Source organism: Emydura macquarii, unplaced genomic scaffold (assembly GCF_026122565.2).
Source record: "Emydura macquarii macquarii isolate MOO-44397 ecotype Brisbane River unplaced genomic scaffold, CSIRO-AGI_Emac_v2 contig_431, whole genome shotgun sequence".
Taxonomy (NCBI): domain Eukaryota; kingdom Metazoa; phylum Chordata; order Testudines; family Chelidae; genus Emydura; species Emydura macquarii.
The window spans coordinates 13,954,310-13,964,270 of record NW_027130568.1 but is presented as its reverse complement, the minus strand read 5'-3'; the positions used below and the strand labels follow the sequence as shown (position 1 = coordinate 13,964,270).

The window sequence follows — 9,961 nt, the reverse complement described above, 5'->3', positions numbered from 1 at the left end:
TGGCTTTAATTGCTACGTATCTGTGTTTTGTCTTGGACAGAATAACTGTCTTGTAACAGCACAGTTAGCCTGGTTCTTGACATCAGTGTTTTCTTCTGTGCTTCATTAGTTTACTTCGATGATGCCCAACCTTATTACATAGGAGGGCCACATAAACCTAAGCACAACGTTGTGTGGGCCAAAAAATTCTATATATTTTAATAAGATTTTAAGTCACCTGTATTGATAGATATTGTTTACAGCTTGTATTAAATAAGTGGTCTATGTACAGTATTGTCTGTTTACACACTTGTGTAAACTAAAATGATGTAAACATGATGACTAAACACTAATGAATCAGCCGTTAGTATATTGTGTTTGAAGAAGGCTGTGGGCCTTATGAAATGGTCTGGGGGGCCATGTACCAGAGGCACCCCAGGTTTACTTCGAGTCAAGTTGTGTTGTTGCAATGTGACGCAGTATCTCATTGTGAGATGCAGTGCCTTTGGAGTTCATTAATTGTCCTGTAAGCTTGTAGGATTTAAGAAAAATTGTTAACGTCTGACTGTCCTGCATATGTTGAGTCATAGAAATGCTAGAATTGGAGTGGTAGTATTTGTTTACATGGTGGTGGTGATTTTTTTGAAGGCTTGAGAATGGATTTCCTACGCATCTTCTCTACATCTCATTCTCTGTCCTTTTGAAAATCTTAAATGGAAACTGATATTCGGGACGAGAGAATGGCTTTGACTCAAGATGTGAGCCAGACTTTTTTCACATTCCTGGATTTGAACCTAAACAGACTTTTTTTGAGATTTTTAAAAAGCTTTTTTTCACTTCTCTTCTTGTGCATTCTTTTGCATTTTCTAGTTCTTGCTGGAAGTAGAAGTACTAAAAGTTTTTTGATCTGTCTGTTCTTTCAAGATTTCCAGTCCAAGTTTTCAGACAAATAGGTTTGGACAGTTGTATAAACTTTTGGGTGCTCATCTAAAATAAATGTATAAACTTTGAGGTTCCTTGCTTTTTTTTCAAGAACAAATACATAAATAGGTCAACAAAATGAAGAGTTTATTATAGTTAAAGTAAAAAGCATTTCATATTCACCAATAAACAAATATTGCTCAGTGACCTACAAAAGCAAAATGGTAGAAAATGTTCATTAACATCCAACAAATGAAGCATATCTATTTAGTTTTATGTAAAGATGAGAGAGCAAAGGCATAATTCCATAAGGTAGAGTCTCTGGACTAAATCAGCAGGGATTTATACTTCCTGGGCAAGATTTATTACTTAGAGTTTTGTTTTATGTTCTTATATTTGCATTTTGTAAGCCATTTCCTAAACCTATCTGACTAGTCTTCAAAGTGTGAGTAAATGTTAAATTTATAAAATTGTCATCTCCTCTTTTATAACCATATTTCATTTTATCCCACTCAGAATTTCTCATATGTTTGGTCTCGCTGGCACTGAATAGTATAGGTAAGACATGCAGCCTTTACTTGTAGCGGCAATGTCGGTTCAGTTTGCTTATTACATACTTGTTCATTTCTTTTGTGGAAGCTCATTAATCCATCAGGATGACATAGTCCTTCCAATAACATTGTGCCAAATGTTACAGTAGCATACCAGCATAGTTCAGTAAACTGCATGCTGTTTTTTTCCCCAGAGATTAAATAGGATCATTTCCCTATCATCTAGTATTTATGCCCTAGGGCAGTCAAAATTGACACTTTTTTTTTTCTTTAAGGAAAATAAGTGCAGCAATTCAGAAACACTGAATATGTTGCTGAAACTTTATACAATGTATGGACCACTACTTTGTAATGCTTAAATATAAACCAAAAGAGCAATGGTGGGTAGGGTGGTATAAACAGGGATTACGTGGGGTGCGGGGGCACAATGTAGGACTCTGGCATTTAAGGCTGAGCATTGGAGCTGTTGAGTTATTGCCGCTTATGATTGTTTGTCCTGGCTGCATATCACAGCTATAAACCTCTGAATAACATAGGCCTAAAGAGAATGTACTTTTTGAAAACTGCTCATTAATTTATGGAAGAGGGTGGGGGGGAGCTTAAGTCTTGGAGCATGGGGCTTCTACAGGTTCTGCAGATGGATAAAAATAGCCAGGAATGTTGGGCTTCATGCAGGAACTTGACATCCAGCTTTCTCTCTTGAGGGTCACAGAGGCTTGCAACGCTGGAGATGGAATTTGCTCAGTGCTGGCCTTTGCAATCAAATCTCCAATGTGAGGTTTAAGTCTGAATGCCTTCAACTCCAGTTAACTTTCGTTCCAGCAAAATGACAACTGCTGTTGTCCATATACTGTGTGTTTGCAAGAAAGACTTTTGGGCAATAAGTGGAAGTGTTTTAAAGTGTATGCTTAGTTGCAAGTACAATTTAAATCTCATACACTATATTTTTGCGAGCATACATGAAGAAAATGATACAGGCAGAGCATTTCTGGTTTTCTAGCAAAGTCCTGCTTTGAAAACATACAGCCTCATTTAAATGGGCACAGTTGGTGCTGGTGGTTTTTCAGACAGCAGGATATGAAATACAGGGAAAATATTACCTGCCGCTGCAACATTCAATTCTGAAAAACTACCTGTCTCATTAACCTAGGGACCTTCCCAACTGTAAGCAGCAATTTGGCTCAAGTCTCTTCAGTATCAAAAATTTGCTCTCACCTCCTTTCCCACATTAACAGAGCGGTGGGATATTTTGCCAAAGAACTACAGTGTGATGGGAACATAAAAGGATACATTAAAAAAATCACTAACCTTCAATATTGTGGCTCTCATTCTGCAAATCAATTAACGTTTTGCCTGCACAAAGTCTAAAGGATTAGATCTTGTCTGAGTTACGTTTTAAAAAAAAAAAATCTGTTTCCTTCATTCTCTCCTATTTTTCTCTCTCAGTCCTTTCTGTTCTGTTTTTTCTTCCCTCTATTTTCTCATGCTGAAGCTTTCCTGTTATCTTCATTAACATAGATTTTCATAATCAGCTTCCTGTTCTGTATTGTATTATACTACATTCCATTTTGGTCTCTTGTGATCCCTCTTTCTACTCTTGCTTTCTTTCTCCCTTCTTCTGTTATCTTTAAGTTTATTTTTCTTCTTCTCCCTCCAGCCAGGATACCTGAATTAAATACCCTCATCTCTACCTTTTCCAAAATAGGTGCTCTAATTATAAAGTACATAGGGCATTTAACTGTTCAGGACCTTCAGGTTCTTGATAGGGGAGGGAGCGGTTAAGAATATAAACTTTGTATTTTGACTTCTAACTCCAGTGAATACAATATAGGTAACCCCCTTTTTAATAAAACAGTGAGTCCTGTGGCACCTTTAAAGACTAACATGTTTATTTGGCCATAAGCTTTCGTGGGCAGAAACCCACTTCGTCACGAAAGACTCTCGTTGTTTTGCTAAAAACAGACTAACATGGCTACCCCTCTGGAACCCCTTTTTAATTAATGCTACTTCTAAATGCACAAAATCCTAGGCTCTGAGGAATAGTTGTACACAGGAGAATCAATATATTAGAGCAGTGTCATGTGCTACTAGCTATAGTTATTATTTCCAGTATAGTCCTTTGCTTTTGAGGATTTATAACTGTATTAAGATTCACTGCTGCCTGAAACTTGGCGCACAAGCAAATTTTTATTTTTTTAAATTATTTTTTAAGCTAAAGGAATATAATAAAAACCATTAGGCTGGTGATTAGAAATACTTTTGTGTGTTACACCAATACAAAAACTACTTAATTTATTTTTAAAATTTTGCATGGCTAGCTTCAGGTATTCTGGAACAGAACAGTATAAGTAAGAGCACTCCACTTGATCACACATTCTCAATACCTCTTAACATCTGATTTCATTAGGATATTTAACACGCTACTTTTCCATAATGGAATAAAGTGAACCCAAGCAAACAAACTTGTATGTCCTATTAAGTTTCACCACCACCAAATGTGACCATTTAAAAGATGTTGGGTGTTTTCAAAGCAAGAATAGGCTTTAAAACAATTAAAATAAAATAACCAAAATGTTCTGCCTGTCATTTTCTGAATGTATACTCTTAAAAGGGTAATGTGTGTCAGATTTAAATTCCAGCTATTTGCAGGTGAAGAAATCTTTTAAAAAGCGTTTCTGCTCTATACTGAATATTTCTGGTCATTGGGTATGGGACAGAGAACTATTCAAATTCATCCCTCCTGGGGGTGGTTGGAGAGTGTTGGCACAACTCTCGTCCTGTGCTGGCTCCGAAGAGTCGTGCTTGGCCTCGGGTCACCTATAATGTAACTGCTCAAGCGCTTCCCAGGTGCGGTGGGGCCCAACAATCCACCCAGGCTGAGCAGTGAAGCAGTTCTGAAGTCCTTCTGGGTGGCTATCACCCTCTGGGCTGCATCCCTTCTGGCAAGCTTAGGGAGCGGGTTTCCCTCCTCTGCTGTCCCACTCTCCTCTGCTGGGCTTTTAAGCCCCACCTTCCTGGCCCTTAAGGAAGCTAAGGGCTCCTCCTCTGGTGGGAGGAGCTGGTACACGCTGTCACAAGGTGTATTATTGAACCTGTAGTGTAGTGGATAGTTCTGGTTTTTGGCACATTTTAAGTGAGGATTTGTCACCCATTGTGGTATGGTTGCCATTCAGGGTGTAATTATGAGTAAATCACTGGATACATTTTCTTTCTTTACTACTGAATTTTGATATCACAAGATGTGCTCTCAAATGGCACAGTTAGGATTAGAAAATCATTGGGTGGAAGGAAGAGAAAATTAATTGGTGCTTTTAAAAGGGCTTTAAACCAGTTTTGTAACAATGAGAATTAAGTCTCTTTCCTGTTCTCTAATGGCTTTTGTTTTATAGCAGGTGTTAAAGGTGTAAGGCATAACTTGTACTCTAGTATGAGTAGGCCTGTCCTCCTCTGACATAAAAATGCTAGTGAAGTTATAAACATTCTTTGCTGGCGTGGCTGGTGTCTTTGGTGTCTGTGTATGTGGGTGTATCTGAGAGAGCGAGCTCTTGCTGAATGGAGATCCTATTTTTCACATGTAACCCGAATTAAATTATTTCAGATGCAGACCATTCGGCATAAATGTTTACAGGAGCTGGTTTAGATCATTATAAACAGCAAAATTTAAATCTTGCTCTAGTAGAGTGGAATGTATTAAAATAAGAAATTGAACATGACTCTTCTTGGTCCTGTGTCAAAGAAGCCACCCACATTATGGCTCAGGCTTCCTGCATTTTTTGAGGTTCAGGAAACGGCGAAGGGGACAAGGGGTCTTAAGTCAATGAATTACATTCTTATTGTGCAGTTGAAGTACAGCTGTTCAGTGCTTTCTTGCTTGTTACTTAGGAAGCGACCAAGTTTCTGTCTGTCACTAGTCTGTAGTACCTACATGTGTCCAGCCTGTTCTTAAAGACCTCCAATGACGGAGATTCCACAACGTTCCTTGGAAAGTGTATTCCAGAATTTAATTACACTTATAGTTTAGAATAGGAATCCACTGGCATCTAGAGAGGCTTAAATATTACCATACATATTTAAGCCTTACAGACCAGAACTGTAGATGATGTCCAGAAAATGTTCTAGGACATATAATGAAACTTCACAAAAGCCTTTACCTCTAATGGATGGGAGGGTTTCTCTGTGAGTGAACTAAACCACTAAAACCCCTGACTCTGGAGAGGTGGTTTTGGAGTGGGAAGTTTCGAAAATAGAAGGCTTTGCCGAGAAGTTTGATGTATAAACTGCAGCATCCCTACATTTTGTGGAGTTTCTCTGGCTTTTGAGGGCTTTATGGGTAAGAATTTAAGAAGACATTGCTCTTTTTGCAGGAGGTTGTTCTACCTAGTGTGCTTGTAAATTCATAAATTCCAAGGCAAGAAGGGGTCGCAGTGATCATCTAGTCTAACCTCCTGTATACAGGCCGCAGAACTTCCCCAAAATAATTCCTAGAACAGATCTTTTAGAAAAGCATCCTGTCTTGATTTAAAAATTGTCAGGGATGATACATTTGCCATGATTTTTAGTAAATTGTTCCACTAGTTTATTACTGACCATTAAAATGTATGCCTTATTTCCATTCTGAATTTGTCTAGCTTCAACTTCCAGCCATTGGATTGTGTTTCATCTTTCTCTGCTATACTGAAGAGACCATAAGTAAATATTTGTTCCCCATGTAGATTCTTGTAGACTGTAATGGTTTAGTTACTCTAGCTATTTTTCCTAGTTCTGGTCTCGACATTCTATTGTCCTGGCTAATTTCACCGTAAATGCACATTATGCACTTTTCCAAAAGGCCAGATTGAGAAGAGCTGTAAGTTTTCAGAATGGAAGAAAGTGTAGTTGGGAGAAAGATATTGAGGGGAAGAACTTGCACAATCTCTATCTTTGCTGCTCAGGTGTGAGCTTGGCCACCATGATGCCTAGGGATTGGGAATGATGAAGGGGTTCCCATTCTCTCTCCATTTTAAAAGGGTATATGTTTTTGTCTGAGTTGGTGGGGGAGAGCCCTAGTGACTTCAAAAATATGAGCAGTATTAAAGAAGGTTTGTTACATGGTTTATAGTCTTACAATTGGTTGTCACAAATGAAAATTATTGCTTTTTAGTAAGAAGTCTGCTTTGAGTGTTAAACCCAGAAATGACAATTGTAATTAAAAATTTAGACAGTTGGAGTGATGTTAACAATATCTACTGGATATCTTAGAACTGGTGATTTGTAACAGCTGCAAGTACTGGTGAGGAGGCATAACTTTAGAGGTTAAAGAACAGCTCTGGGAGGAGATCTGGAGTCTAATTATGGGTCTGCATTTGGACTTGCCGTGTACCGAACCTTCCTTGTGCTGCTTCTGTTTCCATGTCTGTTTTCTTTCCTTTTCTTAATTTGTCTTGGTTTAGAATTTTTAGATATTCACAGTGACAACACCCAGTCTCGTCACTTGATTCTGGCAAAAAAAAAAAAAAAAAAAAAAAAAAAAAACAACTCAGGAAGATATTCTCTCTCCAGTCTTCTAAACCAGTCTGGACTCTTGGGCTATAGTTCTTCCCAACCAGCAGGTGCAGAGGCTTTTACTGACCTATATGAGGATGCATGCCTTCAGCAAAAATGTAGCTGTCTCTTAGCCTTCATTTTAATTCGTGAAAAGTTAAGCCCAGAAAAGCAAATAGATTTGTATGCTATTTCAATGAACTATTAGAATATTTCAGAAAGCATGGATTTTATTTGTTAAAAGCTAGATACTTTACTTCTCAGGAAGGTACACTGGACTGGTATGAAAATCCGGGAGAAAGATGATTAATCTATGAAAAAAATCCCTTTTTTTCAGTCTTCTATACCAGTCTAGACCCTTGGAATCTCCCAAAACTAGTTTACAACACTATGGGTGGGGCTAGCACCTGAGACTTTCCATATTTCTAAGACTGCATATGTAAAGATATCCATGTGTTCCATAATATTTCATAAAGATGTGTGGTTATGCCCAAGCAATAGACTTGCAAATCTTCAAGAAAGATGCTTCTCCTCATTCTCTCTTCCCTTCTTGCCCCCTCCTTTTCAAGAGGAGTTAATGAAAAAGTGTACAGAGCTTTGAGGAAGTTAGAATTTCCTTTATTGCAGAATAAGTCTTGGGTTATAGCTCATTACAGAAGTCTGGACTGGTATAGAAGATCTTGAAGAAAGAAAACTAACAGGTTCCTTTCTTGATAGTAAACTGTATCTGTATAAAATGACACTTCCTTTTGATGATGGTTCTAGGCAACCTTGCTATCTAGGACATATTGTAAAGGCATGGGAGAGGATATATCTGATTAAAATGTAGTAAACAGCACAATAGAGGTCACTTTGCTTTAGCTCTGAGCAATTCCGTGTAAATGAAATGAGCTGTTTCTGACTAAATGACATTGGGATTCAGTCTTGGCCAATAAAACCTATGTTCACATTACACAGTCCATCTTTTTAAGTCTGCTTTATTAGCTTTATATTTATATTGTCCTCTTCACTCATTGAGCCACATTAATTATAAGGGGGTGCATACCATGATCAGAATGTGTATACGTGGATCTTGCACACGCAAGAGAACAGGAATATCTCACAAGGAGCTTTGAAGCAAGGCTCTCAAAGTTTGTTGTGACCAGGTTGGGTATCTTCCCCCCACTCCTGTAAAATTTTCTAAATCTAAGCATGAGACTAGAAGGTAGTTTGAGAGCAGTCAATGTGGCTTAAAGCCAGCATGTTGAACTCTGTCATCTTTGCTGCCGGCCAAATTCTCTACAGCATATTGTTTGTTCTATTTCGTGATGCAGCATCCAGCAATCCTCCTATTACTGTAATGGTTAAAGGCTGAAAAAGGAGAACGTGTTTTCAGGCTTTTTAAATACCCTTGACAATAAGTTTATTGAGCAGCAGAATGCTTGTGGAAATGTATTATGATAGTGCGAACTTTTCTTTTTGCCCTGTCCCAAATTTTTCTTTGAAAATCTTCTGCTACTAATAGTAATAACGTATATTGTAACACTCTCTAATGTCCCTGCTGCAATGACTTTTTTTTTTTTTTGCCACTGCAGCAGAATGCTAAGGCCACAACCTCAGTGAATATAAGGACAGATGGAGAAGAATGACAGTTACAGATGTGTAAGTTCCTTGACCTTTGCTCCCCACTCCTCTCAGGCCAGCTGCAAAAGCCTGGGTGTCTGTGACTGGTGATAGGCCTTCTGATGCTTTCTTTAAAAAGGCGTTCACCAAAAAAATCAGAGGAGATCGTCCTAAAGGAAGCAGTAAAGTGCTTAATTTACAAAGACAGTTTAAAATATCAAGATGGAAATAACAGTTGTGTTCATTTGTTTAATCATAACAAAAGCCCTGACCCAGTGTTGACCTGACGTGCTTCTCTTTCCCTTGTTTCTGTATTCCATAGGCAAGGAAGAGCTGATCTGAAGCTCTGTGCTGCCTACAGGTTTGCAGGAAACAGTGACATGTAGTTCCAGCCATTCTCCCCCGCTTTCCACTTATTGTTTCAGGATTTGTCAGAGGACATGCTGAGATGAAAGGCTGCATATTTTTGTCAGGTCTGATGCCGAATGGAAGCAATTCGTTTTTAAAAGAAGTAGGTAGAGAGGAAACACAAAGCTTAGGGTTAACAACCTTGTTGTGTTTACCCATAAATATAAAATGGTGTAAGAACACCAGACACACATGGAGCTTTCTGATTGGTTGCTGATGATGTCATACAGATGTCACTCTGCCCAGTAAATGAGCAGATCTGTTTTCCTTATTTGTATGTATAAATTCCATTTCATAATAGCACTATTTCTAAGGGATTATTGCACTTCTCAGGTGGTGGAAATCATTTAGGCCATCACTTGAGCCTGGCAATAACCTCCTATGTCATGTGCAAAAAAACCACTTGCATGGTAGCAATTGACCTCTCCCTGCATTAAATGCTAATGTAATAGGTGGGAGTTCTGAGTCTTTCAGTCTCACAGGCTTGGTGGGGAAGGCTAATTGAAAAATGCAGTTTCCTAGAAATGGTCTGGTTCCACCCCTCTTGTCCTCCTTAAACTCAGGGCAGAGCATGAGTTTTGTAATCCTTTCACTCTTATCTAGCAAGAATGTTTTATTACTGAAAATTAGAAACCTTTTATATGGAGAGAGATTATATTTGAAGTAGATAAAAATTGATTTGAGCAATATGAGCAAAACATTAGAAGAAGGTGGCTGGAACTCTTTCTTTTCTGTTAAACAAAAACAAATCATCTAATTATCACTAGAGACACTTACCTTATTAAACAGGGACTTGGGCAGGAGCCCCTTTTGCACTGGGGGTGGGGACGGGACAGGAGGGATCTATTCTCCAAGGGGCTGCAAAGTCATTGCTCTGATCAGCTTTGTGATTTAGGAATACTTTGATTGCTATCACTTCATCAACTTCTTATTGGGATTAGAAAAATTCCAGGAAAGCAGGTGGGCCAGCTTTCTTTAGG

General features: G+C 38.4%; 1 long non-coding RNA gene across 1 annotated transcript in view; it reads left to right on the top strand.

The window, feature by feature from the left end:
- Window positions 1-1,439: 1,439 nt before the first annotated feature.
- LOC137146277 (uncharacterized) overlaps window positions 1,440-9,961 on the top strand; it is a 188,862-nt gene continuing 180,340 nt past the window's right edge. The window contains exon 1 of the long non-coding RNA XR_010917896.1: window positions 1,440-1,458. This is a non-coding gene — a long non-coding RNA (uncharacterized lncRNA). The remainder of the gene's footprint in view (window positions 1,459-9,961) is intronic.